Raw genomic sequence first — 18,747 nt, 5'->3', positions numbered from 1 at the left:
TCTAATAACCCGGGACCAACACAGTTACAACCATGCTGCATACAGTATTCAATAATGACATGCCAAATAAAGCATTCATCATTTTCCCCTCCTTAAGGAACTTGGGAATTTGGAAAGAAGAAGGATGATATCTTTGTATCACATGATGCTGCTGAAGTAATTTGTAGTCCATTAGTATTAAAAATGATGCTAAATAGCACCTACTAGGGATACATATTTTTAAATCAACAGGCTGAGATAATTTGTACTCAAGAGTCCTAAAAGAGTTGGCTGAGGGAATCTGTGGCCTGCTGATGTTAGTTTTTCACACATCATGGAATATAAGTGAAATTCCAGAAAACTGGAAGAGTTCTAATGTTGTGCCAATATTAAAAAAGGCAAGCAGGATCACCTGGGAAATTACAGGCCATAAACCTGACATCTATCCTGGGAAAAATTATGATACAGTATTCAATTATTAAAGAATCAAAAGATGGAAAATAAGTCTTTTCAAACAAGCCTGATTCAATTTTTTAATGAGATTACAAGTTTGCTTGATAAAGGTAGCTTTGTAGATGTAACAGACTTCTGTGAAGCATTTAAACTCATATAGCATGACATGCTTATTTCAAAATGAGCAGGATATAATATAAATAATGTACATGTTAAATCAGTTAACAAGTAGCTAACTCTAAAAGGAGTTGTCAATGGGAATTCATCATGGCCTGGGGGTGTTTCCAGTGGGGTTCCACAGGGATCGAAACTGTGTCTGATGCCATTCTACGTTTTTCTCAACGTTCTAGAAGTAAATCTAAAATCATTGCTGGTAACATTTGGGGACGACTAAGACTAGCAGAATGGTAAATAATGATGAGGACAGGGTAGTCATACAGTGTGATCTGGATCTATGAATGACATTCAGCAAATGCCTGAGCGTTCATCACCATAGTATGGAAGATTGGTTTTCTTCAGCCACACGAATGCCTATCAGCCACTGAAGAAATTTAAAAGCCGTGTACATGGCTCAACCACAGAGAACACAAGAGAGGCATTATGACCTTAAAGATGACCTTCTTCTGGAAACCAACAGGAGACCCCCCCACCCGCTCCTTCACCAGTCAGGCGAGAGTTCCGCAATCAGGGGAGTTCTTAAAATGATGAAGAAATTGTACATCAAGTTGCTGCATTTAAGCAACATCTTATCCACTTTTTCTGGATTAGCGTCAAATCAGAACCAGGTCCCTGACTGCCCACTAATGCCTTCTCAAGGTCCAGCTGCGGTCATTGACTGCTCCAGGTGGCTGCTGAATGGTTAATTAGTAAACCTAAAAAAAAGGTTCCCTGGGCTGCATTAAGGAAGGCATTCCCAAGGAGACAAGAAGCTTCTGAGGAATGGAACTCCTAGGTGAGCTCATTAGGTGAGCTTACCAAAGCAGGGAGTACTTCTGGAGACAGGAAACTCTCCAGAGAACCCACCAGAGCAGGGAGCCTGGGCAGGTGCTCCTGGAGATTCCTAAAGGGACAGCTTCAGAACTGGGGGGGGTGCGTGTCTGGCCCAGCCATGGGAGTAGCCGGAGCAGCAGCGAGAGCTTCAGGGCCTAGCAGCCCCAGCAGCAGGAGCAGCCCTCTCCCTCCTTCTTCCCTCCAGGCCAGAGGGCTACAGGAGAGTGATCCTATTGGGATCCAGGAAGTGGGAGGGAGGAAGCCTGCTCACTGCTAAAGGGTCCCCACCCCAGCCTAAGAAGGCAGGCATCCAGGAGTGCCTGGTCTCTGCAAAGGGAACTCCCAAATGGTAACAGGAAGTCCAGCCTGCTGGAACTACATACTGCCCGCCCCTGGGAAAGAGCTGCAGTTGACAGATCTCCATGGACCCCTGAATCCAGAGAAGGATTCTACCCAGGTAGCTGCAAGAGACTGGGCTCCAGGGGCCACGACCTGAGCAGAACCAGTCATGAATTAAATAAAATGCACTGGGTGCACTTGCACAGGGCCCCTATCTCGGGGGGATTCCCGTTGACTGGGGTGGGAAAATTTTTTTAGCAGTGCTACAACCCTGAGCACCGAGTCACAACACCACTCATTCAGGTTTGGCTTGGCTGCCCTCCATCAGGTGGGGTGGGGAAGAAAGGTATTCAGGGGTCTGTGTGTGTGGGTGGGTGGCGCATTCTGAGGCTTGTGTGGAGTGGGATATGTGTGGGGTAGGGGCACTTTGCTGTCTAGTTTAGGAAAAGCTGGGGAGGGAGACAATTTCCATAGTGCACAGGGCCCCAAAATTCTTTAATCCAGGCCTGGAGAGAACCCTGCTGGTAAAGGGCCTGAACAGAAGCAAGCAGTGCCCTCAGGAGGGAACAGATAATCTAAGACTCTGTCTCCCAGCTAACATGCTGGGGTACAGGTTTGATTATACCGTTTTCTTTTTTTTGTTGTTTTGATTGTTGTTAATAACTGAGACCCTGCAAAGGGGAGCACTCCTTAATACCTGAAGGCTTGGCCTGTTTGGACTTGTTTAAACCCTGAGTGAGGGGAAACCAAGGCAGGGCTCACCTGTAATGCTACACCTGACTGCAAGGAGGCATGCCGGGATGGCCTGCACTATGACAGTTAGGAAATGCAGCATAATGCATGTTGAGCTTTAAGTCACTCCCATAGCCTTTTGGACATACCAGTATCTCACATCTCACAAAGCTATTACACGTAATTATACCTGAAACATATGGTCCTGAATGTACTTGCGGGTTGTTGTATTAATTTAAATGGAATATATATATGCACAAAAATCAAAGGTCTTAACATAGCCCAGTCACTGTCCAACATTAAAGAGTGTTAAACAAGGTTTGGTATACAGAGACTTCAGCCTGCTTAGTACCATGGCAAACACACCATTAAACATCCTTTTAAGCTTTTATTAAAGATACAGAAAAAGATGGAAAAGCAGGTAAAGCATATGAAATGTAAAGTATTGAGTAATGTCTTAATTTTAACAATATACCTGGTTCCCTTTGGCTTTAGCTGGAGAGTCTTTAGAAGGAAACCCCCCCTTGTTTCACAGTCTCTTAGATGGTAACAAAGATGGCAATAACTGTCCTTTTTGCGGTAAAGAAAAGAACTTAGCTGAGATGGGCTCCAGCTGTTGTTATTGCTGTTGTTGTTAAAGTCCAATACCATTTCCTAGAAGACAAAACAAGACAAACACACACACACACACAAAAGGAGAGAAAAGAACAGCAAAGGTAGAAAATGCAGCTTCTGTCTCTCTTGTTGCAAGCTCACTGCTTGAAAAACACAGGCACAGCAGAAGGTCTGATCAGCCACTCCAAGACCTGGGAAAGTTGTGCCAGAATCTTGTTATCTAGGGCATTGCTTTTAGCTGCCTCTTTCTGGTCACAGGCTTACAGCAGTGTTGCAAACTATGCAGTCTTGGCCAGCTAGGCTTGACTCTTATGAGACAGAAGGAAAAAGGAGAGAGAGGGGGGAAAAGAAAAAATAAGGTAGGGAAGAAAAAGACACATTTGGAGGTAGAGAGCTGGGAACAAAGTGTCACATCCCAGGTGGTGTTTGGGGTTCAATCAGAGGTGGTGATGTCATGTGGGTCCCTCTCTCTGGCTCAGTCTGGTCAGGACATCTCTCAGGATCAGGATGATAAAGGACTGGGGTCCCCAGAAACAGTGGGGTGGCAGCTGTAATGGTGAAGCTCACCGTAGTAGTCAATGTATCTCCCAAAGTCTCTTTCGTTGAGGACCCTAAAATCGAGTGATGGGTGGAATAGTCCATTGCCTCATTAGTTTGTCCACCAATTAGGCCTAAAATCCAACACACCAATTTTGGTTCACTAATTTCCAGTCCCACATTTTTGGTTTATCAAGCATGATCTTAACAGAGTCCTTGAGTTATACCAGTAGGCCTTTTTGTTTGGACTAATTCAGCCTTTCTGTCTTGCTTTTGCGCCTCTTTCCAACATTTATTGTTATAGGTTGTGACACTTTATAAACTTTCACTCACTTTTTACAGTTGAACTCAGGTTAGGATAAAATTGTAGACCCAATTATCACAAAAAGGCATAGCATGGAAAGGGGACAATGAAGGGTGTGCTCAGGTTAAAAGAAAGCTCTTTGGGGTTATTATTAAACAACTTGTTTACATATACACACTCAGAGCCTTATGATAAGTTGGCAAGGACACTGGATTCAGTGGCAGGTTTAGTGAGGGGATACACAAACATGCATATTTACACAAAGACAGGTATCACTGTGACTGAAAGACATTTCTTTATAAATACTGATCAGTTTCATTTCCGTGCTTTAGCCAGTAAAATGTAGCAAGAACTGGCTATTCTTTAAAAGCAAAGCAAAATATGAGTCCTTTACAGAATACAAGGTCCATGCCATACCCACTCCCTTCTGAAGTGTTATGATTTTTTTTCTTCTATTAATCAACGAGCTATAGGATAGCCAATCTTTAAACCAAACAAATATTACTCCGCAAGTAAAAGTGATTGCAATATGCTTGTTTGTTTTAACTTTAATGGATTAAGTGTAGGGAGCAAGTTTTATTAGTTCGAGGACAGAGGATGTTAACTTTAGAATATGTGTGAGGTCAAGTGTTCTGTGATGTTGTTAACAATTGTGAACTTTAGAGCAGATGAGATCTAGATGAAAAGATATGAATTAGCACCTATAATTCTCCAAAATCTTAGAATATTCTATGTGGGGGAGGAAGAGGTTTTTCGTAATAGTGATGGGCAAGCCTCAAAAGTTCAGATTCAGTTTAGATAATCAATAATCAGTTTAGATAAAAAGAGCCTTTATTTATCTCCACACAGGACACAAGTAGCTCACTGAAGTCAATGGGAGATACTCATGCCTGTATGAGGAGAATCAGGTCCAGGAGTTCAGATGCTTCTTGGACTCTTAGTAAAACCTTCTGAATCTCCTGAGTCTGTGAAACTGGGCTCGAAATCTCAGCAGAACAGTCCTTCTCCTGAGCTTCCAGGTACTTCCAGTCTGGGTTGCAGCCAGAATGCTCACAAGGACAGGTTTTCTTGCAATATTTTGACACCTCTGGTAATGGCCCTAGCTAGAAACTATAAGTGAAGAAACTTTTCCCCAAAATGTCGGAACCTTAAACGTTTAGTTGGATTTTACAAATGGGTAAATGTTCATAGTGAGTAGGTGGAGGTAGAAAGGAGATAATCATTTTATCATGTTAATTTGCACAATCTTGTTCGCATATTAACTCCTGGTTCCATGTAAGGCCCTAGAAATAACGATGCATGGCACTCTTTTATTCAAAAACAAAATAATGGCACTCTATCTCTTATGTGCATTGCTACTAGAATGGAGCCAAGTCTCCAGATCTGAATATCTCCAAACCTTGCAGCTCAGACCCATCTGTAGTTGCTGTACATGACTGCAAATTGTGTTATCCAGACAGGGCCTAATCTTGGCTCTTCCTTAGATAAAACTCCCACTGAAGTCAAAGGATAAGAAAATGCTACAAGGCTATTAATACTAGTTATCATATGTCAGTAGTTCCTAGACACCCCCAACAGCTATCTGGGCTCTGTAATACTGGTCATATTCCATACACATAGTAAGAGACAGTCCCTGCTCCAGAGAGCTTACAATCTAAATGAGAGGACAGACAAAGACAGTTATTATTACCCTAATTTTATAGATGGAGAATTGAGGCACATAGAAACTAAGGGCCTGATTTTAACACCATTAGGCTACAGTTATTTCAGTGGAACTACTCAATGATATACCACATTGTGAGGTAAGGTATTATTCAGCATGAGTAAGGATATCACAATCTAACCCTAAGTGTCTTGCCCAAGATAACACAAGGACACCTATGACGGAAGTGGGAATGGGACCCGGCTCACTTGAGTCCCCCTTCAATTCCTTAATCACAAGGTCATTCTTCCCCTCTGATTAGTTGTGATGGCGACCAAAAGAGCAGAACAATGGTGTTAGCGGCTATTGTGCCATTGCTAAGCACACAGTAAAAATTTAAGAATGCAAGATAACATTCCATCAATATGAGAAAACTGGTTTGTGTACAGTCATTCAGCCGCTAGCAAACGTTTACTGAATAAAGATATTCTGTCAAGTTTATTACTCTCCAGTCATACCGAAGGCAAAAATGACAGGCTTTCTTCATTTCAGCATGAACCCAGTTTGACCCCCCAAATCAGCTACTTGCTTGGTCAGTATCTGTTGAAATCCGACATGCAGAGTCTCCCTTGTAAGTGCTGAGTAAGCATCACAATTTAGATGAAACATTGTGCCCTGGGGCTACTGCAAACTGCATGGATTATCTAGTCCAGCTGAAAATGCACTTTCAAAAGCATATCTATCACTGCCAACACTAAAGAGGTTTCTGTTCTCTCAACCGTATTTCCTCTGGCTTATGTATTAACATGGTTACTTACCAAACTGCTGCTTTTAGCAGGGGAAATACCTTTGTTTGTTAATGTCTCACTGCAATAGTGACTAGGGTAATCAAAAACCTTAATAAATAAAGTATACAATGACTGGTAAAAAGCTGTCAAATGAATTGCCAAATATTATTTGATTCATATGTAAATATTATTAATGGTATACATTTATGTTGCAGTAGTGCCTAGGGGCCAGCCAGGTGAATACCTCTTTGTACAATACACTGTAAAAGCATAGTAAATAACGCTGCATGCCCCCAAAAGCTTACAGTCTAAAAGACAAAACATAAGTGGACAACACTTACGGTAGATCATGCCAGACCAATCTGATCTCCTTCTTTGAGAAGATGACTGATTTTTTTTTTTTTAGACAAAGGATTTCAGTAAGGCATTTGATACAGTTCCATTTGGAAAATTATTAGTTAAACTGGAGAAGATGGGGATTACTATGAGAATTGAGAGATGGATAAGGAACTGGTTAAAGGGGAGATTACAGCGGGTCATACTGAAAGATGAACTATCAGGCTGCAGGGAGATTACTAGTGGAGTTCCTCAGGGATCAGTCCTGGGACCAATCTTATTTAACATTTTTATCACTGACCTTAGCACAAAAAGTAGAAGTGTGCTAATAAAATTTGCGGATGACACAAAGTTGGGAGGTATTGCCAATACGAAGGAGGACTGGAATATCATACAAGAAGATCTGGATGACCTGGATTAATAGAAATGGGATGAAATTTAATAGTGTAAAATGCAAGGTCACGCAGTTAGGGACTAACAAAAAGAATTTTTGCTATAAGCTGGGAGCATATCACTTGGAAGCGACAGAGGAGGAGAAAGACCAGGGTGTATTGGTTAATCACAGGATGACTGAGCTGCCAATGTGATGTGGCCATGAAAAAGGCTAATGCAGTCCTAGGATGGGGGGTTTTCACCTTCCTCTGCAGCACAGGTCACTTGCAGATTTAAATTAGTGTAAATGGTGGATTCTCTGTAACTTGAAGTCTTTAAATCATGATCAGAGGTCTTCAGTAACTCAGCCAAAGGTTAGATGTCTATTACAGGAGTGGGTGGGTGAGGTTCTGCAGGAGGTCAGACTAGATGATCATGATGGTCCCCTCTGACCTTAAAGTCTATGAGATACAAACAAATGGGTTGGGATAGGGGTGGGGAAATGGGTTCACAAAAATAATAGGATATGTACAATTCGTAACCCATTATGACCAATAATTATAACTCAACACAATCGAACTCATCAAATAATGAAAATTAAAAAAACCTTGTAAATAAGTTAATGAAATATAGCACAAAATTCATCCAATAATCTATTTACAAGGAATCATTTCACCATCTTTACGGTGATCCCTTTTCCAGCTTTGAGACTCAGGAGATTTACTTGCTCTTCCTGGAAAAGTAACCTCTGGCCCTGTAACTGGCAGCTGGTAACACTGATCTGACTTTGTGAAGGAGCAAGGATCCTGGTGAGGTATAGATCAATCTGGGATTTATGAGAAAACAAACCTATTAACTTTTAACCAGTTTTGTACTACCTGCTGTTGAGATCATAAGCAGCTCACCAGTGGGAGTCAGCAGTTTATGTATTTTGATTGATTTAAAATGCTTACATCCAAAGCTTTGGCCATGTGTACAAAATACACTGAGAAATTCTTATGACCTACAAATTGGGCTAAATGCCAAGCTAAAACCCTCCCAATTTTCTCCAGCTTCTCCAACTCTTCCAAAAGCACCCGGTCATCTTCTCACCTCTCCCCCGCAAAGAAAGACTGGAAGAAGAGAGATTTTACAGTCTAAGCTGAAGGTCACACAATCAGGGCTCTGTCAGAATAAGGGGAAGTGCATTGCAGACTTGAGGATTCCTTATTCGTGTCATTTAACCATGACAAGAGTAGTGTTTAGGTGATAAAGAAGTAAGAAAACCTGACCTCTGTCTACACTAAAGCTTCTGTCATTGCTACCATGATAGAGCTGCACCTGCAGGTTACAAATGCTCCCTTTGTGAAACTTACCCTGGAGTGAGGAAATCCCCAGCTGACATAGAGCTGGCTCTTATGTTACTTTTCCCATAGACCCAAATGCAGGAACAGGGAGGAAAAATAGCCAGACCATAATGCGCTCTAGCTATCTCAGCTAGGGGTGGCCCTTTTGCCAGTTGATGTAGGTTAGAGCAGCCCATCTGCTCCTTTAACTTGAACCTAGGACAAGGGTTGAGCAGAGAATCAGAGAGTTGTAATCAGACCCTGATAGCCCCTGTCTCTGCTGCATCCAGTGTAAGCTGGATGCAATGAAGATTCTAACCCATTGTTTGTAGGATTGGTGCACAAATTGCTCATGGTGCTCTCCTTTTTGCACTTCTTGCATAAATATACATACACAATATGTATGTTGCATGTATATGTCACTTTCCATCCAGACTTATCTCTGGCTACAAACTCTGGGTCCTATTCTGCAATCGTGTCTCACCTCAAGTAGCACCTACCCATGTGTTTAGTCAGTGGGGTTACTCCCCTGCATGTGCACTATTAAGCATGACAAAGTTAAAGCATCAGGCTCTCTCTGTATAGGGCTCACTTCTGAAAGGGAGCAGGGTAGTTTTTCTGCACTTGTTAACACCGTAGGAGAGGAAATGAAAATGAACTTCTCCAGCTGAAAATCCAGAAGATATTTCAGTTAGGCAGACTGTCATTTCCCAAACTGGAATTTGGCCATGACACTGCTCACCTTATCACTGCTACTCCTGTGGAAAATGACCCTGGATCTTTAATGACCATGAATGGTCATTGGTTTTATACTGTAGCTGAAAGACATAAGTGTCTCTAACTTCCTAGGTACTGTACATCAGCTGTTCAGTGTGACCTAGTATCTTTAGCAACAACTTGAAAGTTAACAATGCAAGAAAAATATTATAATTAAATGAAGATCTTCAATTTTAGCATCAAAACATATTCTTTTTGGTTTTTTTTTGTTTTAAACTGCATCTGGTTCATATTTCCTGGATTTGGCATTGGGAAATCATGAATCATTTTCCTTTTCCTCAAAATTTACTTGGCACTATGGGCAACAACTATAGATGCTAAAGTGTATACTCTGGATCCAATCCTCAAAACTCCTTACCTCCACCCAATACTCCCATGGTTTCACTGGGAGTTATGAGAGCTCAGTGGCCATCGGGTGGGTTATCAAGTTGGCCAGTATTTAATAATTCTTTTCACTAATATTTCCAGTGTTATCCCATGGCATTGTCTCATGGTATTTTTTTTAAATCTCTGCTTGATACATTAGCAGCCTTGTGCTAACTGTTTGTACATCAAAATTGTGAAAACAGGCTGTCATAATGTATAATAATAATGTATCCACAGCAGCTTGATACAAAGATATCCCTTAAACAGTTTATGGTGTCTTTTAATGCTTTAAACTCAGATACTCAAAGTATATTCTCTATTTCTTTTAAAAAGAAAGTCTTAATGGTATCTTAAATGACCCTTAATTTAATGGCTGACTAAATGGCAAGATGGCAGATTTTATTACAGATCTTAAAATACTGCGCTTGATTTGTGCCAAGACATCAAATCCATAATTCCCTGTGAGCATTATGAGTTCATTACTTTTTTCTGTAGTTTATAAACTATAACATTATTTTAGCTTGAAAATAAGGAGATGCAGAATTGCCTGTAACAATTTGGATAGTATCAATGCACTTATCAAATGCTGTACAGATAATATGGATATTGAATGCCTTTAGCTCTCTGTGTCCATTTTTAAAGCAACAAATAACCCCTGTAAAATTTAAATTTTCTCTGTTACTGCAATGTCTTATTAAGGGAACAGACAAATCAGGTGTAATTCAACATCATGTTCCACTTTGAACCACATAGCTATTTGAAAATAAGGTGTACAGGTTACTACAAAAGGTAGTATACAACATGTAAGATCACAGCATAGTACATCACTAAATGACTACAGGAAATCTTCAAAGCTAATATTTATTAATAAATATATATAAATATTTATGCAATGTTGACTCAAATCTAAGTAAAATATAGCTACTGGATCTATTCTGAAATAGTATTGCTGAAATGGTAGACAATACAAAAGAAGAAAGACTGAAGTATTAACCATCAAATCAGGAGAATGAATTTAGAAATTGTTTGGAATCTAGCAAAGATGGAATTAGTATGAAATTCCATCTTCTCTTCACTAATAGATTGAAATAGGCACTGTGATCTAAGCACCTGTAGCAAGTCTGAGCCACAATATGCAGTGTGGACACCTGTAACAGGAGCCCTGTAAATTGAAAGGCAGAGACCTCTGTCCTTTGATTTGGGTTAATCCAGATTACCTCTAGAGGTCAAGGCATTTGGAATGAGTGCTTCTAGAAGATAACATTTATAGATCTTCTCTATGCTACTGTTCGGAAGAGCCATTGATGTATGAGTGACATTTTTATATAACGTTCTCTCTCATCCTCTGCAAATGCCTGAACCTGTAATGAGTTTGAGGTGTGTGAGAATCATAGAATCATAGAACTGGAAGGGACCTTGAGAGGTCATTTAGTCCAGTCCCGTGCACTCAAGGCAGGACTAAGTATTATCTAGACCATCCCTGACAAGTGTTTGTCCAACCTGCTCTTAAAAATCCCCAATGACAGAGATTCCACAACCTCCCTAGGCAATTTATTCCAGTGCTTAACCACTCTGACAGTTAGGAAGTTTTTCCTAATGTCCAACCTAAACCACCCTTGCTGCAATTTAAGCCCATTGCTTCTTGTCCTATCCTCAGAAGGTAAGAAGAACAATTTTTCTCCCTCCTCCTTGTAACAACCTTTTATGTATTTGAAAACTGTTATGTCCCCTCTCAGTCTTCTCTTCTCCAGACTAAATAAACCCTTTTTTTTTCAATCTTCCCTCATAGGTCATGTTTTCTAGACCTTTAATAATTTTTGTTGCTCTTCTCTGGACTTTCTCCAATTTGTCCACATCTTTCCTGAAATGTGATGCCCAGAACTGGACACAATACTCCAGCTGAGGCTTAGTCAGTGCGGAGTATAGGGGAAGAATTACTTCTTGTGTCTTGCTTACAATACTCCTGCTCATACATCCCAGAATGATGTTTGCTTTTTTTACAACAGCATTACACTGTTGACTCATATTTAGCTTGTGATCCACCAAGACCCTCAGATCCCTTTCCGCAGTACTCCTTCCTAGGCAGTCATTTCCCATTTTGTATGTGTGCAACTGATTGTTCCTTCCTAAGTGGAGTACTTTGCATTTGTCCTTATTGAATGTCATCCGATTTACTTCAGACCATTTCTCCAGTTTGTCCAGATCATTGTGAATTTTAATCCTATCCTCCAAAGCACTTTCAACCCCTTCCAGCTTGGTATTGTCCACAAATTTTATAAGTATACTCTCTATGCCATTATCTAAAACAAAAAATTGATGAAGATATTGAACAGAACCGGATCCAGAACTGATCCCTGCGGGACTCCACTCGTTATGCCCTTCTAGCATGACTGTAAACGACTGATAACTACTCTCTGGGAATGATTTTCCAACCAGTTATGCACCCACCTTATCGTAGCTCCATCTAGGTTGTATTTCCCTAGTTTGTTTATGAGAAGGTGGGATGAATGGGCTAAATGGCCTTCAGTGAGTTGTTATGGACTTACAAAGATGTAACTAGGAACTATTGGGAAAGGGATAGAAAATAAGACAGGAAATATCATAATGCTACTTTATAAATCCATGGTGCACCTTCAGCTTGAATGGAAAAGCTAGGGGTCACTTGATGAAGTTATTAGGCAGCAGGTTTAATAAAAACAAGAGGAATGTTTTGCACAATGTACAGTTAACCTGTGGAACTCATTAATATTGGATGTTATAAAGACCAAAAGTATAACTGCGTTCAAAGAAGAACTAGATAATTTCATGGAGGATAGGTCCATCAATAATTATTAGCCAAAATTGTCAGGGATGCAACTCCAAGCTCGAGGAACTCTAAACATCTGACTGCCAGAAGGGAAAAACACAGGTGGATCATTCCAGCTGCCTTGTTCTGTACATTCCCCCTGAAACTCTGATATGGACCACTGTGTGGGACAGGATACTGAGTTAGGTGGACAATGGGTCTGTGCCAGTATGTGAGTTCTTATGTTCTTAAATGGCTGCATACTTTTTATCTTTGTCTTTTTATTATTTTTGTGGAAATATGGTTACATTGATTCCTGCCTCTGTGACTGCTTATATGCAAGACCTTCATAGATTGATAGGTTTCAAGGCCTGAAAGGACCATTAGATCATCTAGTCTGACCTCCTGTGTATCACATGACAGAAGTTCACCCAGATAGCCTTGTATTGAGATCAATAACTTGTGTTTGGCTACAGAATTTCTTCCAGAAGGGCATCCAGTCTTGATGTGAAGACTTCAAGAAATGGATAATCCACCATGCCCCTTCGTAGTTTGTTCCAGTGATTAATCCCTGTCAGAGATGACACATAACTGATGACAGTGGTGGTGGGGGGACAGACAGTTTAAAGGTTCTGGTAGTATACAATAGGTTTCAGGGCAGGGCATATAAACCCTGTCAGAAATCTGTGGGGGAGGGAGGGCATGTGACCCCACATGTCCCTGCCTGCCTTGCCTCTGATCGCCCGTACTATTAAAAATGTGTGCATTATTTCTAGTTTGAATTTGTCTGGCTTGAACTTCCAGCCGTTGGTTCTTGTTATGTCTTTCTCTGCTTGGTACTAAGAACACTTAGTATCTAGTATTTTCTCCCTGAGAAGAAATCAAATCATCATAATCAAAGGTATGCAGATTATTATATTTTCTAGTACAGTAAAGTCACATTTGAACTCTGACCCATTCTTTCAAAATACTAGTAGTTATTCACTGATTGAATTATGAGATCTTCAACTTCAAAAAAGTTGGCTGTATATTCTCCAAATTCAGAAAATACTCATAGGGATTGGACTGAATCAATATGCAGCACCACAGTCATTGCAAGAAGTGGTGGGCGATTTCTAAAAAGAAACATTTTCATAACCGTGCTGTGACCTTCACTTTTTCTAATGAACACTTACTCTCCCAACCTCACCTCCAGTCTTTTTTGAAGAAATCAAGGGGCTTTCGTTGAGTGCTACATGAAGATCAGAGATGTGCAACGCTTTATATATCTTGCACACAGGTGTCTGACTTTTAATAGCCACAGGCAGCCTGATTTTATAGAGGAATCACGCCTATTTATTGTACTTTCTCACAGAAACAAGAAATATTCCCAAGGTCTCCCTGTTCAGTGTCACGTCCTCTGGAGTGTAAGTAAGTTAGAGGGACAGACACATAAGTTGTGAAGGGTATAAATTAAATTCTGAGAAAATGAAGTGCTCATTTCTGCCAGCACCATGGTTTTTCACCCTTTTATAATAACTCCCGCAGCAGTGAAGATATTGTCTGAGTGCACTTTGCATGGTGGGCAGTGTATCTAGGGAACAAGTTTTTTTGCCAAAACAAATTTGCTCCACTAACTTTTTAATCATAAATACATGACAGGGACTTCCCTGATGTTTGAAAGTAGTTCATCATACCTACATGATACTGCCTGAATTGGGGCTGCTGTTGCTTTAGATTACAACATATAACTGCTGCTATTCACAACTCCTACATCAGGCAGAAGTTGGATAGTTATCACTTGAGGTGCTCAGGAACAGTTCAAGTAAATTTGGGGCAACACCCGGGTGCAATTCCTACTCTGCCCAGAGGCTGCAGCCTGTGTGCCCTGGTGACTGGAAATCTGCAGAGCTGGCCTTTAAGTTGTGGTCCTCTCTGATTTTGAAGAAACAGAAATTTAAAAGAGAATCTCAGCTTCCATTTAGCATCTAGCCCTTTCCCTTATGTATATGGCCCCAACAAAATCAACTGATGTAAAGTTGTTGCTGTGGTGGAAAGGAACAAAGAGCTGGGCTACCCTTCTATAGCAAGGGGCAGAGGGAGACCTGAAGATACTCCTGCCCCATGCCCCTTTCTCCCTTACATTTTATGTAATGTGAATCAGTTAATTTTGGGGTCCTCAAATCCTTAGGTTGGCTCTGTGCCTACTGATGAATATGGTGGACAGAAACAAAGCAGGGAATGGCAAATATTTGTTTTGCTGGCCCTCCGTGAAACACTAACTCTGGCTGTGGGATTCTGTGCCCCTGGTCCCCACAGAAGCCCCAATCTCGCAAAAAGAACTGCGTGGGTAGACCCCTGTATGCATGCAGTACCCTAATGGTCTTGGCAGGACTCCACACAGACTAGGTCTACGCCTTCATAGTTCTCTTTGCAGGATAGGGGCCACAATCTCTTCCAACAGCAGTTCCTGGCAAGATCAGGATCTTGGCCTGTATTTACAGGCTTCTACAGTCTTTGCAAATGTAGTCACATCAGAAGTGCTTAGCTACAATGACTGTGGAAATACAGTTCTCTCCATTGTCAGCCTGAAATGCTGTTTTCAGAGATCTCACTCATGGCTTGGATGCAGTATAAAACCCTGAATCTCTATTTTGAATGAAAAGGGAAAGCCAGACTTATCCTTTTGAGGCTACTACCGCACTTCTATAGAACAATTGTAAACAATATATCCCTCAAATTGAAATCAAACACTAATCAATTAATCTAACACAGAACAGTGTTCATATATGAATTTATACATAACGTACATTGGGTTGAAAGAGAATTGCTTCCCATTCTCAGGTTAGGCTCTGATGGTAAAATTAACAAATGCGATTCAATTTTCTCCTCAAGGCATGAAGATGGAGAAAAAAAGCAAGAAAAGGAGGAAATAGCTTCAGCATTTTTTCTCTAATCAGCCATGCATATTGCTGTTGAAGGCAAGAGAGGAAGGTAATATGAAAATCAGGCATGAAGCCAGATGACATTGTGTAAGGCATCTTTGTATAACTGCCAGTTACTGTCTTATAATATAGAGCACCGAGGTTTCTATTTAGCAGTGTTGATTGAACAGTAAAAAAATAAAATAAAAAAATAGGCTAGGATATTGTCTGTAGTCAGCACTGTACAACTGCTATTGTCTATGCTTGGTATACGTACTGGGGAACCTAATTACCATGTGTTCATTTTTTATTATGTTTGCTATATTGGAAGGAGAAGTAATATGATTTTTCCCCCCTCAATGGATTTACAGAAAACAAACAATACAAACAAAAACATGATGGGGGCAAAAATCATCCTTAATTAATGCTCATTAGGGTCCCTGTTTTTATTTTTCAAGGAGAAGTTGGAAGGCAAGTATAGAATATCTGATGAGCCAACTAACCTGTCCCAATGTGCACTCAAACTGGGTTGCTGCTGCCCTGAATGTGGCAGAAAGGATGCTGAAGAAACTTGATCTATAGTTATTTTATATAAATTGTGTAATGTGCAGATATTTTACCTAACACTTCACATTTAGCCTTAGGAAAAGAAAAATAATAATGAAGGACTTCAAAGGTGGCAGATTGGCAACTTCTTAATAGAAGGCCAGAGACTGTGCCTATCCTATGGGTAATCTGAGCAAGAGAGGTTCATTCATACCCGCAATACCCCAACAATGTGCTTCACATTTCTGAAGGGACCATACAGTCTCTAGGCATGGGTGGTTAGTTCAGTCTCCATGCCATTCAGTACTTGGTTGCTCTGCTGAGACTTAAAGTTACCAGCTGTGATTATGGGCATCTGTCCACTAGGAACTTGATTGAAACTACCAAGTCATTTTACATAGGTCAATGAATGTCATCATACAATGATGATTCTTGCTTACTATCAGCTGAAGCTTGACTGAAATCAGAAATGTACTGGTGAAAGGTTCCACATTCCAATCAACAACCCCCTTGGCCTTCCAGATTGCCTCCTACTTTATACTTTTGAAAGCTTTCATAGACTCAGTCTGCCCTTCAACTCTCACATGGGGAATGTATAACAAGAATTCATTTCTGCACAGCTTTTTTATTGTTCTAAATACATTTCCCATAAGAAAGAACTAATGGCCAGCACCACCTCTTGTTGTTACAAACGTTACCCTGTTCTCTGGAATAGTCTTGAATTAGAGAAAGCAGAAAGTTTATTTTTTAAATAAATTTGAAAACAAAACAAAACAAAGTTTTAATTTAAGATAGTTTATCCCTTGCCTAATGCAGCTGCATATGAAAAGTGCCTCATCATCCTTAACTATAGCATTACTACCAAAAAATGCTGCTATATGGCAAATATGACGGCAGCCATATTGTTAATTCACAATATATTATCATGTACCATGGAGGCAGGGATCTGCTGTATGTTGGAGATCAAATGTAAGTGTGGCAAATTAGTATAATAAAACAACTGTGGTTATTTGCCCAAACCCCAAGGATTTAGTTTTTGAATGACGATTTAAAAAAAATCCTCAAAACATTTATGAGAAATAAAACATATTACCAAAACAAAAGCATGGGACTGAAAGGTAGACACTCAAAATCACTTCTAATCTCTTTGATTAAGCCACTTACAGCCACTACCAGGAATTTTTCTCCTCTAAACTCCCTCCTGAATCCCTTCCAAACTGCCTTTCCACCCCGCCACTACATTGAAAGAGTGCTCATCAAGATTTCTAATGACCTCTTCATCCACTGTTACCTCTCTAGCTGATGACTCACATGCCTTTCCACACTTGACCTATCTCCATTTATCAGAGGGGTAGCCATGTTAGTCTGTATCCACAAAAACAATGAGGAGTCTTGTGGCACTTTAAAGATTAACAGATTTATTTGGGCATAAGCTTTCATCGGTAAAAAACCCACTTCTTCAGATGCATGTGCATCCATCTCTCTGTCCTAACATCCTTCATGACTTGCCAACAACTCAAACTAAATATGGCTGAAATCTTGCTCCTTATTTTGTCTCCCAAGTCCTCTGCATTTCTTCCTTTATCCATTATGGTGGATGGCCCCTCCATTTTCCTCATCACTCACCTGGGTATCATCTTTGATTCCTTTGACATCCAGAATGATACCAAGTCATGCCACTTCTTCCTCCATAACTTACCAAAGTCCAATTCCTCTTTTCTGTCCCATGGCTAAAACACTGTCTTTATCCTAGCCTTCTTCCATCTTGATTACTGCAATCTCCTCCTCAGGGGCTTACTAGGTTCCAACTCTCTTTAAACTGCAGCAGCTAAATTTATGCATCTGTTTTCAAGAGCAGGACACATTATTTCCACTGGTTGAGAAGAAAAACTAAAACTATGGAAAATGTTCTAACATATTTATTTAGTTTTAATATAACAGTAGCCTCAGAAGACAGTTTAAGTAAGACAAAGTTGGGGACTGGGTAATTACAAAGTAACATTTGAAATACTGATAGACTTGGCTGGGAGGGAACAAGAACAAAAATGCCAAGAACGGGGCTAAGGCAGCCACAGCTTGGGGGATGCGGGGGAAGCACAAGAAGGTTCTATCTTGGATTTTGATTAAAATTGGAAAAGAATAATAATATTTTTATTAATATGCCCCGTGTCTAAAACTCCTCTGACAGCCTAACAAAATTTAACTAAAATATAATAAAAAAGGAAAATAGCCTAATAAATTTGTAAGCCAGTGAACAGAAACCTCCAATAATTCACTTTCCAACAGCCCATAAATAAAACACCTACCCACCAGATGAATCCAAACTGTAGATAAAATATCCTGATTCTGCTCTTGCCCCCCAGTGTAATTTCATTGATTTCAATGGGATTACTCCTGATTTACACCAATATGAGTGAGATGAGAATCAGGCCTCAAAATGTCTTGAGCTTCAATTGGATGTTACAGCTCTATGAAGGAACTTCCATGAGTCATCAGTAGAAAAGTTTCAGCTTCCCAACCTCTCAGAATTACACTGGCAGATGCTCAGCAGGACCAGCCCCGCAGATCTTTGTTATCCCAAAGGAAAATAAAGGAGCCTCTTGGGTAGGATGCATTAGTTAATGTTTGTACAGTACTCTGAAAAGGTGTGTGATATTAATAATTACAAATAAATAATATACACACAATAATACTAATTACACACAAAAATAAATTACAGGAACATTAAGGTTGCAAAGTCAAGCACTCAAAAGTTAGGAAATGTCAGAATTAAGGTTGCCCATGCAGTCTGAATCTGAGCCCCTTGTGCGTATGAATTATGATACAATTTTTTTTTCAGTGACTGGGCAGTCATTCAAATGTCTTTTTATTCTCAAGAATGGAATATGTGGCCCTTGGTCTTATTTAGCACACAACATTTAAACCATGCACTAAATATAAAATTATTAATTTCCTTGG

At 40.2% G+C, this 18,747-nt stretch overlaps 1 long non-coding RNA gene across 1 annotated transcript in view; it reads left to right on the top strand.

The window, feature by feature from the left end:
• Nucleotides 1-18,747, top strand: part of LOC122465386 — a 52,438-nt gene that overhangs the window by 17,155 nt on the left and 16,536 nt on the right. The window lies entirely within an intron of this gene.

This window comes from Chelonia mydas, chromosome 4, assembly GCF_015237465.2.
Source record: "Chelonia mydas isolate rCheMyd1 chromosome 4, rCheMyd1.pri.v2, whole genome shotgun sequence".
Lineage (NCBI taxonomy): Eukaryota > Metazoa > Chordata > Testudines > Cheloniidae > Chelonia > Chelonia mydas.
Note: the sequence above shows the minus strand (reverse complement) of the source record. Positions and strands in the feature narration are given on the sequence as shown.